The sequence below is a fragment of the Pelobates fuscus genome, chromosome 9 (genome assembly GCF_036172605.1).
Source record: "Pelobates fuscus isolate aPelFus1 chromosome 9, aPelFus1.pri, whole genome shotgun sequence".
NCBI lineage: Eukaryota > Metazoa > Chordata > Amphibia > Anura > Pelobatidae > Pelobates > Pelobates fuscus.
Genome location: NC_086325.1, coordinates 8,210,585 through 8,229,315, shown reverse-complemented (window position 1 = coordinate 8,229,315; position 18,731 = coordinate 8,210,585). Strand labels below are relative to the sequence as shown.

At 42.2% G+C, this 18,731-nt stretch overlaps 1 protein-coding gene across 11 annotated transcripts in view; it reads left to right on the top strand.

Moving 5' to 3' along the window:
* The window catches only part of SIPA1L3 (signal induced proliferation associated 1 like 3), a 186,304-nt gene that overhangs the window by 66,344 nt on the left and 101,229 nt on the right, over positions 1–18,731 (top strand). For 10 of the 11 annotated variants that reach the window (XM_063431087.1, XM_063431088.1, XM_063431090.1 and 7 more), the window contains exon 2: positions 5,305–5,399. The exons of the other annotated variant lie outside the window; for it this stretch is intronic. The gene's annotated coding sequence lies outside the window, so the exon portion shown is untranslated. The remainder of the gene's footprint in view (positions 1–5,304; positions 5,400–18,731) is intronic. 11 annotated transcript variants of the gene reach the window in all.

The window sequence follows — 18,731 nt, the reverse complement described above, 5'->3', positions numbered from 1 at the left end:
GGGATCCAGAAAGCAGGCAAATCTGCTATAGAACCTTTTTACTTAGTGGGGAACCGCGCCACGGTACTTCTAGTGTCATACTCACTACACGATGCTTGCAGTAACCCTTTAAACAATGAGTACTGTGTTGGTAACGAGAAGTAGATGTAGCACAAAACTGTGATTTTTGTAATATACAGTTAATATGACAAAATAAACACAGTTCTATAAATAGAAATCTTTGCCATTTTTGGGAATGCAGAATGCGTTGGAGCCTTTCAAATATTTACTCATACAGACTCCTGCCTGGTTCAGTCATAATGTAATTTACAGTCCAGCTCTGAATGGGGGGTGGATTGATTGGAGTTCCCACTGAGAAATGTGTTTGGACCAGCGCCGTGTGAGGACCAGCACCGGAGCAGACTTCGGAAGACTTGTAAAAAGTTTTATCTTGTATTGCAGTGTAGTACGTTACCAGTGATGTGTGCACCCATTGCTGATGGTGAAGGGATTACGTCAGATTTACCACTAGTTTGTCGCACTACAACTTTGTTAACAAATATATTGTCAGAACTTTACATGTTGTGATCGTAACAATGTTCATGAATCTGTAATGACTGCTTCACTTTATTTCCTGTAGAGTTCCTAAGTAGAACCTGGTGCAGCCAATAATGCATTAGCAGATGGAGAGATCTTACAGCCCATTGGGTGCTTGTATCCTCCAAGTCTACACCCTATATAACTCCCATTCCCAGCTGCTGACGTACAGACACTAGACAATAGAAATGGTTTATTTTTGAAAGAAATGCAAATGCTTCATTCCAGCGTTTCCATCACAGGGAAGAAAATACTAGTCCACTTCAAACATTCTGTTCAGCCATTATCATGAGCGTAGGACACCGTAGCTCAGAATCTAATATTTACCATTTTACAGGAGTGGTGGTGGATGCGTGTAATGAACTTACTGCGGAAGGTTTACGCTAACTGTAGCAGACAAATCAAGAATCTCATTTGGGCATCAGGAAATCTGATTATTGTCAATGGAAAATGTTCCTTCCCTGGAAATTAAACCATTTAATAAATCAGTAATATTATCTAAAATGTATATTAAAATGTTTTCTATTAAAGTGTGAATGGAGGCACTGTGGCTGAAAGCCAGGGGAGGTAATGCTAGGGCTATAGGAATAGTAATTTAATTCCTAATTGGCAAGGAATTGAGCAGTGAGCCTACGGGGGACTGATTTAAACTGCTTCGCCAAGCTGAAGTGGTTTTAGTGCTTAGACTAAACCTTTACATATAGGGGATAAGTAAACTTAATACTACTTTTCTACCCTTACCTTTTGTGTCACTTTACCCCACTCCCTCTAACATGTAAACTCACTGAGCAGGCCCTCAATCCCTCTGTTCCTGTGTCAGTATACCCCACTCCCTCTAGCGTGTAAACTCACTGAGCAGGCCCCTCAATCCTTCTGTTACTGTGTCACTATACCCCACTCCCTCTAACATGTAAACTCACTGAGCAGGGCCCTCAATCCCTCTGTTACTGTGTCACTATACCCCACTCCCTCTAGCATGTAAACTCACTGAGCAGGCCCTCAATCCCTCTGTTACTATGTCACTATACCCCACTCTGTCTAACATGTAAACTCACTGAGCAGGCCCTCAATCCCTCTGTTACTGTGTCACTATACCCCACTCCCTCTAACATGTAAACTCCCTGAGCAGGGCCCTCAATCCATCTGTAACTGTGTCACTATACCCCACTCCCTCTAGCGTGTAAACTCACTGAGCAGGCCCTCAATCCCTCTGTTACTGTGTCACTATACCCCACTCCCTCTAACATGTAAACTCACTGAGCAGGGCCCTCAATCCCTCTGTTACTGTGTCACTATACCCCACTCCCTCTAACATGTAAACTTACTGAGCAGGCCCTCAATCCCTCTGTTACTGTCACTATACCCCACTCCCTCTAGTATGTAAACTCACTGAGCAGGGCCCTCAATCCCTCTGTTACTGTGTCACTATACCCCACTCCCTCTAACATGTAAACTCACTGAGCAGGCCCTCAATCCCTCTGTTACTGTCACTATACCCCACTCCCTCTAGTATGTAAACTCACTGAGCAGGGCCCTCAATCCCTCTGTTACTGTGTCACTATACCCCACTCCCTCTAACATGTAAACTCACTGAGCAAGCCTTCAATCCCTCTGTTACTGTGTCACTATACCCTACTCCCTCTAACATGTAAACTCACTGAGCAGGGCCTCAATCCCTCTGTTACTGTGTCACTATACTCCACTCCCTCTAACATGTAAACTCACTGAGCAAGCCCTCAATCCCTCTGTTACTGTCACTATACCCCACTCCCTCTAACATGTAAACTCACTGAGCAGGGCCTCAATCCCTCTGTTACTGTGTCACTATACCCCACTCCCTCTAACATGTAAACTCACTGAGCAGGGCCCTCAATCCCTCTTTTCCTGTGCATCCAATTTGTCTGGTTACAAATATGTGTCTGTTAGCCCACCCACTGTACAGCGCTGCTGAATAATATTAATATAAAAAAATCATAGTAATTGAAATTTCGCCCTTAAACATCGCTGCCAGTAAGAACCGCTGTTGGAGACTGTGATTGTGGTTTCTACAAATGTACAAATTCCTTGATAAAATTGAAAGTATTATGGTATTTATACAGAGCAGTTTATATACAAATACTATTTGGCAGTTGTGTAAACGCATTCCCAGGTACCTGCATGTATTTGCACATGGTGCACAGGTACCATGGCGTGACCCTGGCCATGTCCCATCATGCTTTGCGTAGGTCTGCACAATACATTCTGGTAGTTCTGTCTGTCTCTGGGTTTTATAGCTGCCCTGGTACACTGACTGTTCTAAAAATGTGTCTTTAGATCAGGGGTAGTCAACCTTTTTCTACCTACCGCCCACTAATGCATCTTTCTTGATGGAAAAATGTACTTACCGCCCACCAGTTTTCGCGCAAGTGCAGAATATTTTTTAGAAAGCAGGGTGTTTAAAAAATAAATAAATAACATGTACGTACATTTATCTTTTTATTTCTACTTTATGCATGTTTATAATGTTTTTAACTTTATAAAGTTTAATGAGAAAATAATAAAGTAAACTGTAATTACCTTTACTAGTGATTAATGAGATCCTTGAGGCTGATGCTGCGAGACTAAATATTATCTGGTTCGATTTTCGTAAGGAACAAACGAAGGTCTCCTCTTTCGGTGATATTCAGACGATTTCTCTGTTTGCTCACGATATGATTTCTCATCCTTACATCAGCTCCCCTCCTCTCCCTCCTCAATTCGCCCCGACCCTTTTTACCTTTTTTCTATTTTTTACCTTCCTTATAGCAATGCCCAGCAGGAAGGCTGAGTTAGGTAGCCCACTTATTATTATTAGCCAACAACAATTCTCTCCTTTTCCTTTTTATATTTTTTATTTTCCTTCTTTCTCATATTCTACAAGTACTCTGCCCCTTCTTTCTCCTATTCTACAAGTACTCTGCCCCTTCTTTCTCCTATTCTACAAATACTCTGCTCCTTCTTTCTCATATTCTACAAGTACTCTGCTCCTTCTTTCTCCTATTCTACAAATACTCTGCTCCTTCTTTCTCTTATTCTACAAATACTCTGTTCCTTCTTTCTCCTATTCTACAAATACTCTGCTCCTTCTTTCTCTTATTCTACACGTACTCTGCTCCTTCTTTCTCCTATTCTATACGTACTCTGCTCCTTCTTTCTCCTATTCTACACGTACTCTGCTCCTTCTTTCCCCTATTCTACACGTACTCTGCTCCTTCTTTCTCTTATTCTACACATACTCTGCTCCTTCTTTCTCCTATTCTACACGTACTCTGCTCCTTCTTTCCCCTATTCTACAAGTACTCGGCACCTTCTTTCTCCTATTCTACAAGTACTCTGCTCCTTCTTTCTCCTATTCTACACGTACTCTGCTCCTTCTTTCTCCTATTCTACACGTACTCTGCTCCTTCTTTCTCCTATTCTACAAGTACTCTGCTCCTTCTTTCTCCTATTCTACAAATACTCTGCTCCTTCTTTCTCCTATTCTACACGTACTCTGCTCCTTCTTTCCCCTATTCTACAAGTACTCGGCACCTTCTTTCTCCTATTCTACAAGTACTCTGCTCCTTCTTTCTCCTATTCTACACGTACTCTGCTCCTTCTTTCTCCTATTCTACACGTACTCTGCTCCTTCTTTCTCCTATTCTACAAGTACTCTGCTCCTTCTTTCTCCTATTCTACAAATACTCTGCTCCTTCTTTCCCCTATTCTACAAGTACTCGGCACCTTCTTTCTCCTATTCTACACGTACTCCGCTCCTTCTTTCTCCTATTCTACACGTACTCTGCTCCTTCTTTCTCCTATTCTACACGTACTCTGCTCCTTCTTTCTCCTATTCTACACGTACTCTGCTCCTTCTTTCTCCTATTCTACACGTACTCTGCTCCTTCTTTCTCTGATTTTCCACGTACTCCGCTCCTTCTTTCTCTGATTTTCCACGTACTCCGCTCCTTCTTTCTCTGATTTTCCAAGTACTCCGCTCCTTCTTTCTCTGATTTTCCAAGTACTCCGCTCCTTCTTTCTCTGATTTTCCACGTACTCCGCTCCTTCTTTCTCTGATTTTCCAAGTACTCCACTCCCTGCTATTGTGTATCCCCCTACCTACTCCAACTCCTCCCCTTCCTCTACCAGCGTGTTACACTTGTTCACGAGCGCACACATTCGTACGTGCGTGATATGGGTGCACATGTGCATTCAGGCACACACGCTCGTGCTTCCCCTGCGCGAGCGTTCTGCAACCTTGCACTTACTGCTTAACACTTAGTGCGCGTGAGATGAACAGAGCGTTCATCTCTCTGGATGGAGGGAGGACTCTGCTACCACCCACCTGGAATCCCAAAACGCCCACTGGTGGGCAGTAGGGACCAGGTTGACTACCCATGCTTTAGATAATGACTTCCTCACATCCTTTCTATGCTGAGCATTCGTCCTCCATGAACAGGGTGGGATAGAATTTCTGCTTCACATTTTGTCTTCTCTCGCAACCCTATCCTTCACTTTTTTTTTTTTCCCCTCAACTTTTCCATTCTGTGGGAGTTTAGACTCTTCGGTTCTTGCAGCTGTTTGCAGCAGACTTTGGCAGTGTTTTACTTTCTCCGTGTAGTCGCTGGGAAAGGCCGATCTGCCGAGTGCTCTAAATAATAATGGTTTTTAACTGCTTATTCAGGGCATGCAAATTTCATCCTGGTCCTTCTGTTTTATCCCTTCTCACAGGTGAAGAAGAAAATCTGGATATTTTGGGTTTGAATTGTGGATGTTTTTAAAGTGGATTTCACCTTGAGAATCCCAGCGATCTGGAGGAACGGAAGGTAAATGATCTTGGTTAAACTGCCTGCCCATTCTGCTGATCTATGTACTGTCCTGTCTGCCCAAAGTCGTTTGTTTCATATGAGCGTTGCATGTTGTTGATGCCAGGGTGGGTATATAACACAACTATATACTCAGAGCAGGAGCAACAAAATCCGGTGCCTGTGTTTAGAGAACAATATAAGTCATAGATATAATTCATTGATTTAAGTCATAGGTAGCTACCCTTGGCACCCCAATATTTTTAACTACATTTCCAATGATGCTGTGCTAACCTTTAGGCCGGTTGGACATCATGAAAGTGTAGATCACAGATATTTGGGCGCCAATTATAAAGCACAAAACATAAGGCTTTATTTGTTTCATTGTGTAGTTTGTGTTAAGCTACGCAACAAATAAATCTCAAGGCATTACATTGACTTTTTATTAATATTAGCAGGGATATTTATCTGTATTAGGAATTTAAATGTTTTTACGTGTCGCAACTCATTTAGGTTTTAAACGGAGGGAAAAAATAATTATGTACATCTGTGTCATTGTTTAATGACTGGTTAAAGGGAGCCTTTTGGTATCAAGTGGTTTTTGGGCATATGACTGTTTGCAGAGTCCTGGTGACACCATGAGACTGATTGAGGCTAGCTTTAGCCAGTGCTTTCCAGGTAAAACAATAGCAAACGTTTACTGGTAGGTGATGTTCTGGAATACTGAGTTTTAAATGTGTGAACACACAGATTCCTTTCACACCACTGCACAGCTTGGTCAGGATAAATCTCACTGGCCTGGACTCTCTCTAACTGTCTGTCTGTGTGTATATATATATGTGTGTGTGTGTGTGTGTATATATATATAATAGAGAGAGAGAGACAGAGATTGATTGTAGCTATATATAGATAGATAGATACTTTTACTTTTTATCTTAAAAGGTAAAAGTATTGGCCATATTGGGCCAAACTCTACTGTTATCTGACCAGCTGCTACTAACTTGCTGCTGCTGTAATTGTTCTGGGTTGGTCAGATAACGTTAGTCTGATAGAACATAGCCGCTCAGCAAATAAAGTGAAATTTCTAAAATAAATTAAAATTGTATACCTCTTTTAACAAAACACAGTGTAATTTAATTTGTTGTTTTATTTTAAATGACGTGAAGACAGACAGTTGTCTTTTAAGAGATTATAAATAATTTAGATGTAAAGGGACAGTGTAAAAGGTACAGCCACTGCATGCCGCTATAATGATTATGGTGGCGGAGGGCTGAGAATTCTGTCCCCCGGTGTTTCGAGTGCTATCCGTTTGCTAATGTGGACGTTCTGTCAGTGAGGTGTCAGGTTGTGGCTGTGCTCATTGCAGGAGCTGAGATTGCTTCCCATCCTGCAACAATTCCAGATCAATAAAATGCTTGAAAATCAACCACCTTTCACTTGTTATTGCTCTAACCCTGGGCTGCGCTACGTTTCATTTAATAATACACTATTGCTTATTTCTTGTTTTCTCTCAATGACTGATTTGTTTTTTGTCCTTTTACTTCCAACAAATGGTTAAACACAAACCTCCATAGGACAGCCTGAAGTCTAAAGCTTCCTTATAAAAGCAGACTCTGGATTTAACGGGCTCTGCCCCCCCCCCTTAACTTGTCAAACTGCTAAACACATTCATTAGACTAGACAATCTTTACCATGGTGCTGCAAAATAACTCCCAATCTATCCACAAACAATGCCAACTTCTTCTATTATGTGTCTGCGGGATATTCTGTGCTGTACGCACTCTGCCATACAGGTGCAGAAAAAGGGATTTCTCTGGAAACTCTCTTCTTTAACCTTCAGGTTCTAGAAACCTGGAGACTGTGCTGCAATTATCTCTTCTGTATATTTATTTCAAGATATTACACCCAGATGTCTGAGGTGCTGTGATCAGTCCTGGGACTCCACTAGGAGTTTGCCTTTCTTATACTATCCAATCCGATTCACCTATACTTGCATTACATTAGATATAAACCGCCCACTGTCTGAGCCTGTCCTGATAACGTATAGTATATATAAACCCCTAGCGCTGTCTGAGCCTGTCCTGATAACGTACAGTGTATATATAAACCCAGCGCTGTCTGAGCCTGTCCTGATAACATGCATTCAGTACAGTATATATAAACCCAGCGCTGTCTGAGCCTGTCCTGATAACGTGCAGTCAGTACAGTATATATAAACCCAGCGCTGTCTGAGCCTGTCCTGATAACGTGCAGTCAGTGCATTATATATAAATCCAGCGCTGTCAGCCTGTCCTGATAACGTGCAGTCAGTACAGTATATATAAACCCAGCGCTGTCTGAGCCTGTCCTGATAATGTGCATTCAGTACAGTATATATAAACCCAGCGCTCTCTGAGCCTGTCCTGATAATGTGCATTCAGTACCGTATATATAAACCCAGCGCTGTCTGAGCCTGTCCTGATAATGTGCAGTCAGTACAGTATATATATATAAACCCAGCGCTGTCTGAGCCTGTCCTGATAACGTGCAGTCAGATCCCCTACATTATATATAAACCCAGCACTGTCTGAGCCTGTCCTGATAACATGCAGTCAGTACAGTATATATAAACCCAGCGCTGTCTGAGCCTGTCCTGATAATGTGCGGTCAGATCGCCTACATTAGATATAAACCCAGCACTGTCTGAGCCTGTCCTGATAACGTGCGGTCAGATCCCCTACATTAGATATAAACCCAACACTGTCTGAGCCTGTCCTGATAACGTGCAGTCAGACCCCCTACATTAGATATAAACCCAGTGCTGTCTGAGCCTGTCCTAATAACGTGCGGTCAGATCGCCTACATTAGATATAAACCCAGCGCTGTCTGAGCCTGTCCTGATAACGTGCAGTCAGTACATTAGATATAAACCCAGCGCTGTCTGAGCCTGTCCTGATAACGTGCAGTCAGTACATTAGATATAAACCCAGCGCTGTCTGAGCCTGTCCTGATAACGTGCAGTCAGTACATTAGATATAAACCCAGCGCTGTCTGAGCCTGTCCTGATAACGTGCAGTCAGTACATTAGATATAAACCCAGCGCTGTCTGAGCCTGTCCTGATAACGTGCAGTCAGTACATTAGATATAAACCCAGCGCTGTCTGAGCCTGTCCTGATAACGTGCAGTCAGTACATTAGATATAAACCCAGCGCTGTCTGAGCCTGTCCTGATAACGTGCGGTCAGATTCCCCTACCTGATAGTCAGACTGGAAGAAGTAACAAACAAGTTAGTGCTATATTTTGGCCCGTTAACATTCGTTTTCATCTCAAGAAATGTGTGGTGGTGTTTTTTTTTTGTTTGGTTTTTTTTTTAGTTTTATTTTACACAAAGCTACTTCCTTCCCCCACAAAAAAGCTTACAATGATCCATTGTCCCTAAACACCCGACTGTTGGATTGTCGAAAGCAGACTCGAAAAACGTGGACGTGTTTAAAAGGAGACCTGAAATGTTATTACGACAGACGTTCCCCAGTCCCATTATTTCTAATATTACGGTGACAGAGTTTAATACGCTACATTAATAGGCCTTTGTCCCCCTAATCCCTAGGTCTCCTTTTCAAGACAGTATTTCAAAGAACGTGTTTTTATTGCAGGGAGACATTGTATAAACCTTTCCCTCCTTCCTGTTTGCTGAGAGACAGCTGCGCATGAACTGATTCATACGCCCAGAACAAATTCAATTCACTGGTGAACCTGAAATGGACACCTAGCAGAAGTGCCTGGCTGTGGAAGAACCAGATGTATTATATGTATACGTTGGCCATACGTGTAGCATATGTATACATACTAATATGGAAAAAAATGTTCTGGTTTGTGGATTCAGAGGGGCTGAAATATGTTCAGAGCACTTGTGTTTATGTCTAGCTCCCTGTGACCACTGATAGAGCATATATTTAAAGCTTTTGTGTAGACTCCAGAAAGGTTTAGTCACAATCTGCCCTCCAGACCTTGAGCTCAATACGGCAAAGACAAAAAGCACCCCATCAGACCGGCAAAAAGAGATCCTCGGTTCTAGCGGTTTCTAACCTTCTGGCTGACTGTCTGCTTTATCAATCCCTACCTTGAGATGCAGACTGTTCTTTAACCGTATGGGTGGGCTTCTGCAAGGTTAGTTCAGTACCCCTGGGAAACCTCCTCATGTTAGTCCCTGAAAGATGGAGCCATTCACAAACACCAGGCAGATGTTGTTGCAACTGTTCTAAGGAGCTATCAGCTCATGTGTACCAAGAGATGATAATGTCTGAATAACATGGAAGGAAGGTATTTATTAAAGGGACACTATGGTCCCCAAAACACAAGCGTGATAAAACAGTTTATGTATATAGATCAGGTTTCTTCAGTCTCACTGCTCAATTATCTGTCATTTAGAAGTTAAATCAATTTTGTTTTTGTTTATGCTCCCTAGCCATACCTCCTCTGGCTGTGACTGGCACAGCCTGCATTAAACAATATGGTTTCATTTTCAATCAGATGTTAACTAATGCTTTGTAAATTGATATTTAATTACAGACCAGACAGGACACTCCTGCATGGGGCAAGCTATTAACAGAGCCCAGGGAGTTCCTCTCCGGCCCCTCTGGGTCATGTGATCACGAGGTCCTTAAAGTTACAGTTTAAAATAAAATATATACTTAGATAAAATATATATATTTATTATATATATATAATCTAAGTGTGTGTGTGTGTATATATATATATATATATATATATATATATATATATATATATACACACACACTGTCTAAGTGTATTTTAATATTTATATATATAAATATCAAAATACACGTACAAAGATATTAAATATATATATAATTTTCATTTTATATATCTTTATATATAATATAAAATATATAAATATGTTAAAAAAATAGTCACAAACACTAGCCAAAATTGGCGTTCAAATTAGTTTTTTTGCTTTTTTCACACACTAACAAATATTAACGCTATCTTTGGCTAGTGTTTGTGACCCAATGGCTACTAAAAAAGACTGGACATACCCCATTTGCAATACATTGGGTTGTCTACTATTGCAAATGGTATGCCATCATGGGGGTAATTCTCATTCCTGGGCTACCATACGGTTCAAAGGCAACGTAACCACTCTGGCAATGTGCAAAAACAGAAAAATGTTACATGCTATATTTGACCCTGTAACTTCCCAAAACACCATAAAACCTGTACATAGGCGGTACTGTTTTACACGTGAGACATCGCTGAATACAAATGTGTATTTTATTGCAGTAAAAGCAAACCGTATTATGACATTCACAGTTAAAATGTCACGTAGAACTAAAAAATGACAAACAATTCATATTTTCTCCTATTTTTTGATATTTTATTCATATTAAATTGTTTCATACCTAAATATTTGATGTTAAATGAAAGCCCGGTTTCCCCTGAATAAAATGATATATAATAAGTGTGGGTTCATATAATATGAGAGGCGAATTACGCCTGAACAGACATATAGCGCAAATTCAAGTTTTTGTTTACGTTTTATTTTTAACACAACGTGTACATTTGGCTCAGTCCTTAAGGGGTTAAGGTGGTTTTAGAAAAAAGAAAAACAAAACACTTTAGACACAACTATTTGATCCCTAAATCCTGGACTGGTAGGGGGTACTTGAGGACTGAGTTTGGAATCCGTGGTCTAGATAACCCCTTATCCACATCCAACTAAAATGCCTCACCACCAGTATGGCGGCTCCAATCCCTGCAGTTCCCTTCATGGCTGTTCATGGCTTACAGAAAGTGATCTAAATTAAGGTGTTTTGGCTGATTCAGTGATTGTAGCTCACAACAGGCGCTGCTATACAGCTTGGAACCCTTCTGTTCACTCTAACGATAATCCTGGAAAAATACAATTTGTTCTGAAGTCAAAGTGGATTTTTTTTTTTTTTTTAATCTATTTCTACTTTTTAAGTACATGTGTAGGGGGCAAAATCCAAACTTAAAAAGGAACTACTCCAATAAAAAAAAATATTTATCTTCAAATTTAATGTTCCTTTAATGGCCAGCTCCCCCCACCCCTCACCGCACATTACAGTTTAAGTAAAATGTATTGGTGTCCATCATACACCATTCATTATGCAGTATTTGGAAAATTATACTCTTATTGGCTGGAAAGTGACATGCACATTTCCTTACTGTGTTCCCATTGGCTGGAAAGGGGTATGCATATTTACTCACCTTTTCCATTGGCTAGAAAGTGACATGCACATTTCCTTACTGTGCTCCCATTGGCTAGAAAGTGACATGCACATTTCCTTGCTGTGTTTCCATTGGCTAGAAAGTGACATGCACATTTCCTTGCTGTGTTTCCATTGGCTAGAAAGTGACATGCACATTTCCTTACTGTGCTCCCATTGGCTAGAAATTGACATGCACATTTCCTTGCTGTGTTTCCATTGGCTAGAAAGTGACATGCACATTTCCTTGCCGTGTTTCCATTGGCTAGAAAGTGACATGCACATTTCCTTACTGTGCTCCCATTGGCTAGAAAGTGACATGCACATTTCCTTACTGTGCTCCCATTGGCTAGAAAGTGACATGCACATTTCCTTACTGTGCTCCCATTGGCTAGAAAGTGACATGCACATTTCCTTACTGTGCTCCCATTGGCTAGAAAGTGACATGCACATTTCCTTACTGTGCTCCCATTGGCTAGAAAGTGACATGCACATTTCCTTGCTGTGTTTCCATTGGCTAGAAAGTGACATGCACATTTCCTTACTGTGTTTCCATTGGCTAGAAAGTGACATGCACATTTCCTTACTGTGCTCCCATTGGCTAGAAAGTGACATGCACATTTCCATACTGTGCTTCCACTGGCTAGAAAGTGACATGCACATTTCCTTACTGTGTTTCCATTGGCTAGAAAGTGACATGCACATTTCCTTACTGTGCTCCCATTGGCTAGAAAGTGACATGCACATTTCCTTACTGTGCTCCCATTGGCTAGAAAGTGACATGCACATTTCCTTACTGTGTTTCCATTGGCTAGAAAGTGACATGCACATTTCCTTACTGTGCTCCCATTGGCTAGAAAGTGACATGCACATTTCCTTACTGTGCTCCCATTGGCTAGAAAGTGACATGCACATTTCCTTACTGTGCTCCCATTGGCTAGAAAGTGACATGCACATTTCCATACTTTGCTCCCATTGGCTAGAAAGTGACATGCACATTTCCTTGCTGTGTTTCCATTGGCTAGAAAGTGACATGCACATTTCCTTACTGTGCTCCCATTGGCTAGAAAGTGACATGCACATTTCCATACTGTGCTTCCACTGGCTAGAAAGTGACATGCACATTTCCTTATTGTGCTCCCATTGGCTAGAAAGTGACATGCACATTTCCTTACTGTGCTCCCATTGGCTAGAAAGTGACATGCACATTTCTTTACTGTGCTCCCATTGGCTAGAAAGTGACATGCACATTTCCTTGCTGTGTTTCCATTGGCTAGAAAGTGACATGCACATTTCCTTGCTGTGTTTCCATTGGCTAGAAAGTGACATGCACATTTCCTTACTGTGCTCCCATTGGCTAGAAAGTGACATGCACATTTCCTTACTGTGCTCCCATTGGCTAGAAAGTGACATGCACATTTCCTTACTGTGCTCCCATTGGCTAGAAAGTGACATGCACATTTCCTTACTGTGCTCCCATTGGCTAGAAAGTGACATGCACATTTCCTTGCTGTGTTTCCATTGGCTAGAAAGTGACATGCACATTTCCTTACTGTGTTTCCATTGGCTAGAAAGTGACATGCACATTTCCTTACTGTGCTCCCATTGGCTAGAAAGTGACATGCACATTTCCTTGCTGTGTTTCCATTGGCTAGAAAGTGACATGCACATTTCCTTACTGTGCTCCCATTGTCTAGAAAGTGACATGCACATTTCCTTACTGTGCTTCCACTGGCTAGAAAGTGACATGCACATTTCCTTACTGTGCTCCCATTGGCTAGAAAGTGACATGCACATTTCTTTACTGTGCTCCCATTGGCTAGAAAGTGACATGCACATTTCCATACTGTGCTCCCATTGGCTAGAAAGTGACATGCACATTTCCTTGCTGTGTTTCCATTGGCTAGAAAGTGACATGCACATTTCCTTACTGTGCTCCCATTGGCTAGAAAGTGACATGCACATTTCCATACTGTGCTTCCACTGGCTAGAAAGTGACATGCACATTTCCTTACTGTGCTCCCATTGGCTAGAAAGTGACATGCACATTTCTTTACTGTGCTCCCATTGGCTAGAAAGTGACATGCACATTTCCTTACTGTGCTCCCATTGGCTAGAAAGTGACATGCACATTTCCTTGCTGTGTTTCCATTGGCTAGAAAGTGACATGCACATTTCTTTACTGTGCTCCCATTGGCTAGAAAGTGACATGCACATTTCTTTACTGTGCTCCCATTGGCTAGAAAGTGACATGCACATTTCCTTGCTGTGTTTCCATTGGCTAGAAAGTGACATGCACATTTCCTTACTGTGCTCCCATTGGCTAGAAAGTGACATGCACATTTCCTTACTGTGCTCCCATTGGCTAGAAAGTGACATGCACATTTCCTTGCTGTGCTCCCATTGGCTAGAAAGTGACATGCACATTTCCTTGCTGTGTTTCCATTGGCTAGAAAGTGACATGCACATTTCCTTACTGTGCTCCCATTGGCTAGAAAGTGACATGCACATTTCCATACTGTGCTTCCACTGGCTAGAAAGTGACATGCACATTTCCTTACTGTGCTCCCATTGGCTAGAAAGTGACATGCACATTTCCTTACTGTGCTCCCATTGGCTAGAAAGTGACATGCACATTTCCTTACTGTGCTCCCATTGGCTAGAAAGTGACATGCACATTTCCTTGCTGTGTTTCCATTGGCTAGAAAGTGACATGCACATTTCCTTACTGTGTTTCCATTGGCTAGAAAGTGACATGCACATTTCCTTACTGTGCTCCCATTGGCTAGAAAGTGACATGCACATTTCCTTGCTGTGCTCCCATTGGCTAGAAAGTGACATGCACATTTCCTTACTGTGCTCCCATTGGCTAGAAAGTGACATGCACATTTCTTTACTGTGCTCCCATTGGCTAGAAAGTGACATGCACATTTCCATACTTTGCTCCCATTGGCTAGAAAGTGACATGCACATTTCCTTGCTGTGTTTCCATTGGCTAGAAAGTGACATGCACATTTCCTTACTGTGCTCCCATTGGCTAGAAAGTGACATGCACATTTCCATACTGTGCTTCCACTGGCTAGAAAGTGACATGCACATTTCCTTATTGTGCTCCCATTGGCTAGAAAGTGACATGCACATTTCCTTACTGTGCTCCCATTGGCTAGAAAGTGACATGCACATTTCTTTACTGTGCTCCCATTGGCTAGAAAGTGACATGCACATTTCCTTGCTGTGTTTCCATTGGCTAGAAAGTGACATGCACATTTCCTTGCTGTGTTTCCATTGGCTAGAAAGTGACATGCACATTTCCTTACTGTGCTCCCATTGGCTAGAAAGTGACATGCACATTTCCTTACTGTGCTCCCATTGGCTAGAAAGTGACATGCACATTTCCTTACTGTGCTCCCATTGGCTAGAAAGTGACATGCACATTTCCTTACTGTGCTCCCATTGGCTAGAAAGTGACATGCACATTTCCTTGCTGTGTTTCCATTGGCTAGAAAGTGACATGCACATTTCCTTACTGTGTTTCCATTGGCTAGAAAGTGACATGCACATTTCCTTACTGTGCTCCCATTGGCTAGAAAGTGACATGCACATTTCCTTGCTGTGTTTCCATTGGCTAGAAAGTGACATGCACATTTCCTTACTGTGCTCCCATTGTCTAGAAAGTGACATGCACATTTCCTTACTGTGCTTCCACTGGCTAGAAAGTGACATGCACATTTCCTTACTGTGCTCCCATTGGCTAGAAAGTGACATGCACATTTCTTTACTGTGCTCCCATTGGCTAGAAAGTGACATGCACATTTCCATACTGTGCTCCCATTGGCTAGAAAGTGACATGCACATTTCCATACTGTGCTCCCATTGGCTAGAAAGTGACATGCACATTTCCTTGCTGTGTTTCCATTGGCTAGAAAGTGACATGCACATTTCCTTACTGTGCTCCCATTGGCTAGAAAGTGACATGCACATTTCCATACTGTGCTTCCACTGGCTAGAAAGTGACATGCACATTTCCTTACTGTGCTCCCATTGGCTAGAAAGTGACATGCACATTTCTTTACTGTGCTCCCATTGGCTAGAAAGTGACATGCACATTTCCTTACTGTGCTCCCATTGGCTAGAAAGTGACATGCACATTTCCTTACTGTGCTCCCATTGGCTAGAAAGTGACATGCACATTTCCTTGCTGTGTTTCCATTGGCTAGAAAGTGACATGCACATTTCTTTACTGTGCTCCCATTGGCTAGAAAGTGACATGCACATTTCTTTACTGTGCTCCCATTGGCTAGAAAGTGACATGCACATTTCCTTGCTGTGTTTCCATTGGCTAGAAAGTGACATGCACATTTCCTTACTGTGCTCCCATTGGCTAGAAAGTGACATGCACATTTCCTTACTGTGCTCCCATTGGCTAGAAAGTGACATGCACATTTCCTTGCTGTGCTCCCATTGGCTAGAAAGTGACATGCACATTTCCTTGCTGTGCTCCCATTGGCTAGAAAGTGACATGCACATTTCCTATCTGTGCTCCCATTGGCTAGAAAGTGACATGCACATTTCCTTGCTGTGTTTCCATTGGCTAGAAAGTGACATGCACATTTCTTTACTGTGCTCCCATTGGCTAGAAAGTGACATGCACATTTCCTTACTGTGCTCCCATTGGCTAGAAAGTTACATGCACATTTCCTTACTGTGCTCCCATTGGCTAGAAAGTGACATGCACATTTCCTTGCTGTGCTCCCATTGGCTAGAAAGTGACATGCACATTTCCTTGATGTGCTTCCATTGGCTAGAAATTGACACATTTCCTCACTGTATAGCTTGGTTACATTATGGTTTGATTGCCGGTGTTCGGTAAAGTAGTATTGTTTAGGGGTGCGATACATTGCACCAATATAACTTGGGGATGTACAATATACAGACAGCACTACAACAGGGTGCAGAATACATATTACACCTATACATTTACCAGGTACAGTTTTGAGCTGCATTATGTACAGCAGTAGAATTTGGTTTTACTTGGTAATTACAGAGCTATTTTGTTAAATGATGAACTGATCCTGACAGATTTGGTAAAGAGAATGCCTTCTTTGTCTCTTATCTGCATTCAGTGAGGTGTTCAGGTCACTGTGCCCTCTGGCGCAATGTTTTACTGGGTACTGCCAGGGGTGTTATATAGTAGCAATGTGTCCCGGCTGAGTTGTTTCCACGATTACTACTTGTGACAGCTTCTGGAGCCTCCTTCAGGAGCTCTGCCATGATCAGATCACCCAGCAGACTGAAATCCTGTAGGCGAAATGAAGAAAAATTATAATTAACTTCTCTAGAGAGAGAGAGTGAAAAAGAAATACCGAGAGACGTGATTAGAATGAAAGGTGGTAATGCGAGGCTTTTTGAAGCATCAGATAGTTTGAGACAGTGGATCTCTGGCAGGCAAGTAGGGGCATGGAGAATACAGAAACCCGAAAATGAGGGCATGATTAAAGGGAATGAGCCACAATGCAGGTTTCGATCTTCTTATAGAGTTCCAAATGTTACAAAATACTCTTTGTCAGTTTTTCCACACTGTTGCAGTGCTGAAGACGTTTAAATTGCAGGTCTTTTAATCCTTTAATGGGGATTGTAATCATTTTTCATCATTATAGTCTCATGGCATCTTCCGTGTTAAAGGGGAAAAAAAACACACAATTGTGCATCTCTCTTCTCAAAAAAACAAACAAAAAAACTATCAGCACGTGTTAATAGATTTCTGAAACACAAATAGTCTCAGGGTTTATCGCCAACGTGAGAGTTGTCTGAAATTGCAAGTGTATTTAAAATTTAAGGCCAAAGTAGCTGAATTGGAGAAAGTTAACAAATCTTACTTTTTTTATTCTTGATTTTTGGTGCATATAGTAAACTTTTACATACGCGCTAGCAATGCCCCAACAGCTGTTGCTGGCGTTTTGGTCAACATATAATAGGAATAGTTAGGCATGCATAACAGTGCACATTTTGTATTTTAGGTGATTTAAACAGTAGTGTAATGCTAGCAGTAAAGATTAACTGTTCGTGTGGACTGACCAGTTGTTTGTAAATATAGATGGATCAACTGATGGTCTAAGCACATAAGTAGGTGAGTATCCCCAGATAGCCCTGTGTTGCAAGGGACTGTGGGCCCCCCCTCTAATCATGAGGGTGCTAAGTATGCCTGCCCCTGAGTGTCATATCGATACGTTGTTGAGTGCTCTTTCCGTGCGGGCGTATTGCGTGCTCGTGTGTGTGTGGCACCCCATGTTGGATAAGTCATAAGTGGCGGTGTCTGCAGTGAGGTGTTCATATGACCCTGTGTATGCTCCTGTCTGTTGTGTATGCTCTGTTTTGTGCTCACGTTAACCTGGATCGTTAAGTCTTCTTATTGATTGGGGGACATACAGATCTTTGAGGTTACGTGAAGGTTATGTTGTTATGGGGGGTGGGGAGGAAAGAACATTGTGTGGGTGATTGTCGGAGACTTTTCGTGCGTTCTGCTCCAGAGTGGGGAACTAGTAAAGTGGTTCACATTGGGTACATGCTACAATGGTTGTAGCAGCTGTGCCCTATAGAAGATCAAGTTGTGACCCTGACATGAGTTTGAAGGGGTGCGTCTAGGCACAAAGTCCCGGGTGGCTGCTGGGTCCCAGCCATGAGGGTTCGAGTGTCCCGCAGCCTGTACTGTTGGGCCCAGAGAATCAGGAGGAAGACCCAGAGCTTGTACGTGTGTTGCCGCTTCAGCTTGGTCGTGGGTGGAGATGGAGTCTCCCTGTGAGATGAGCAGTGTGTTGGCTTAGCTCCATTGGTAGCCAATATTCTTTGCTCGCAGACAGGATGTGAACTTGCGAAGTGATCGCCGCCAGGCCAGAGTCCCCTCGGAGAGATCTGCATAGAAAGCTAGTGACATCCCCTCAAAGCTGTAAGGCGACTGCCCCCTGATGGCGGCCAGTACCTCTGATTTATCCCTATGGCTTTGAAACTGGACCACTAAGTCCCCTGGGGCTGTGCGTGGTGCTTTGGTAGATCTCGGGAGTCGGAATATTCCCTCTAGAGACATTGGCTTTGCTTGTTTCGGGGGTTAGCAAGGTTATCATGAGACAT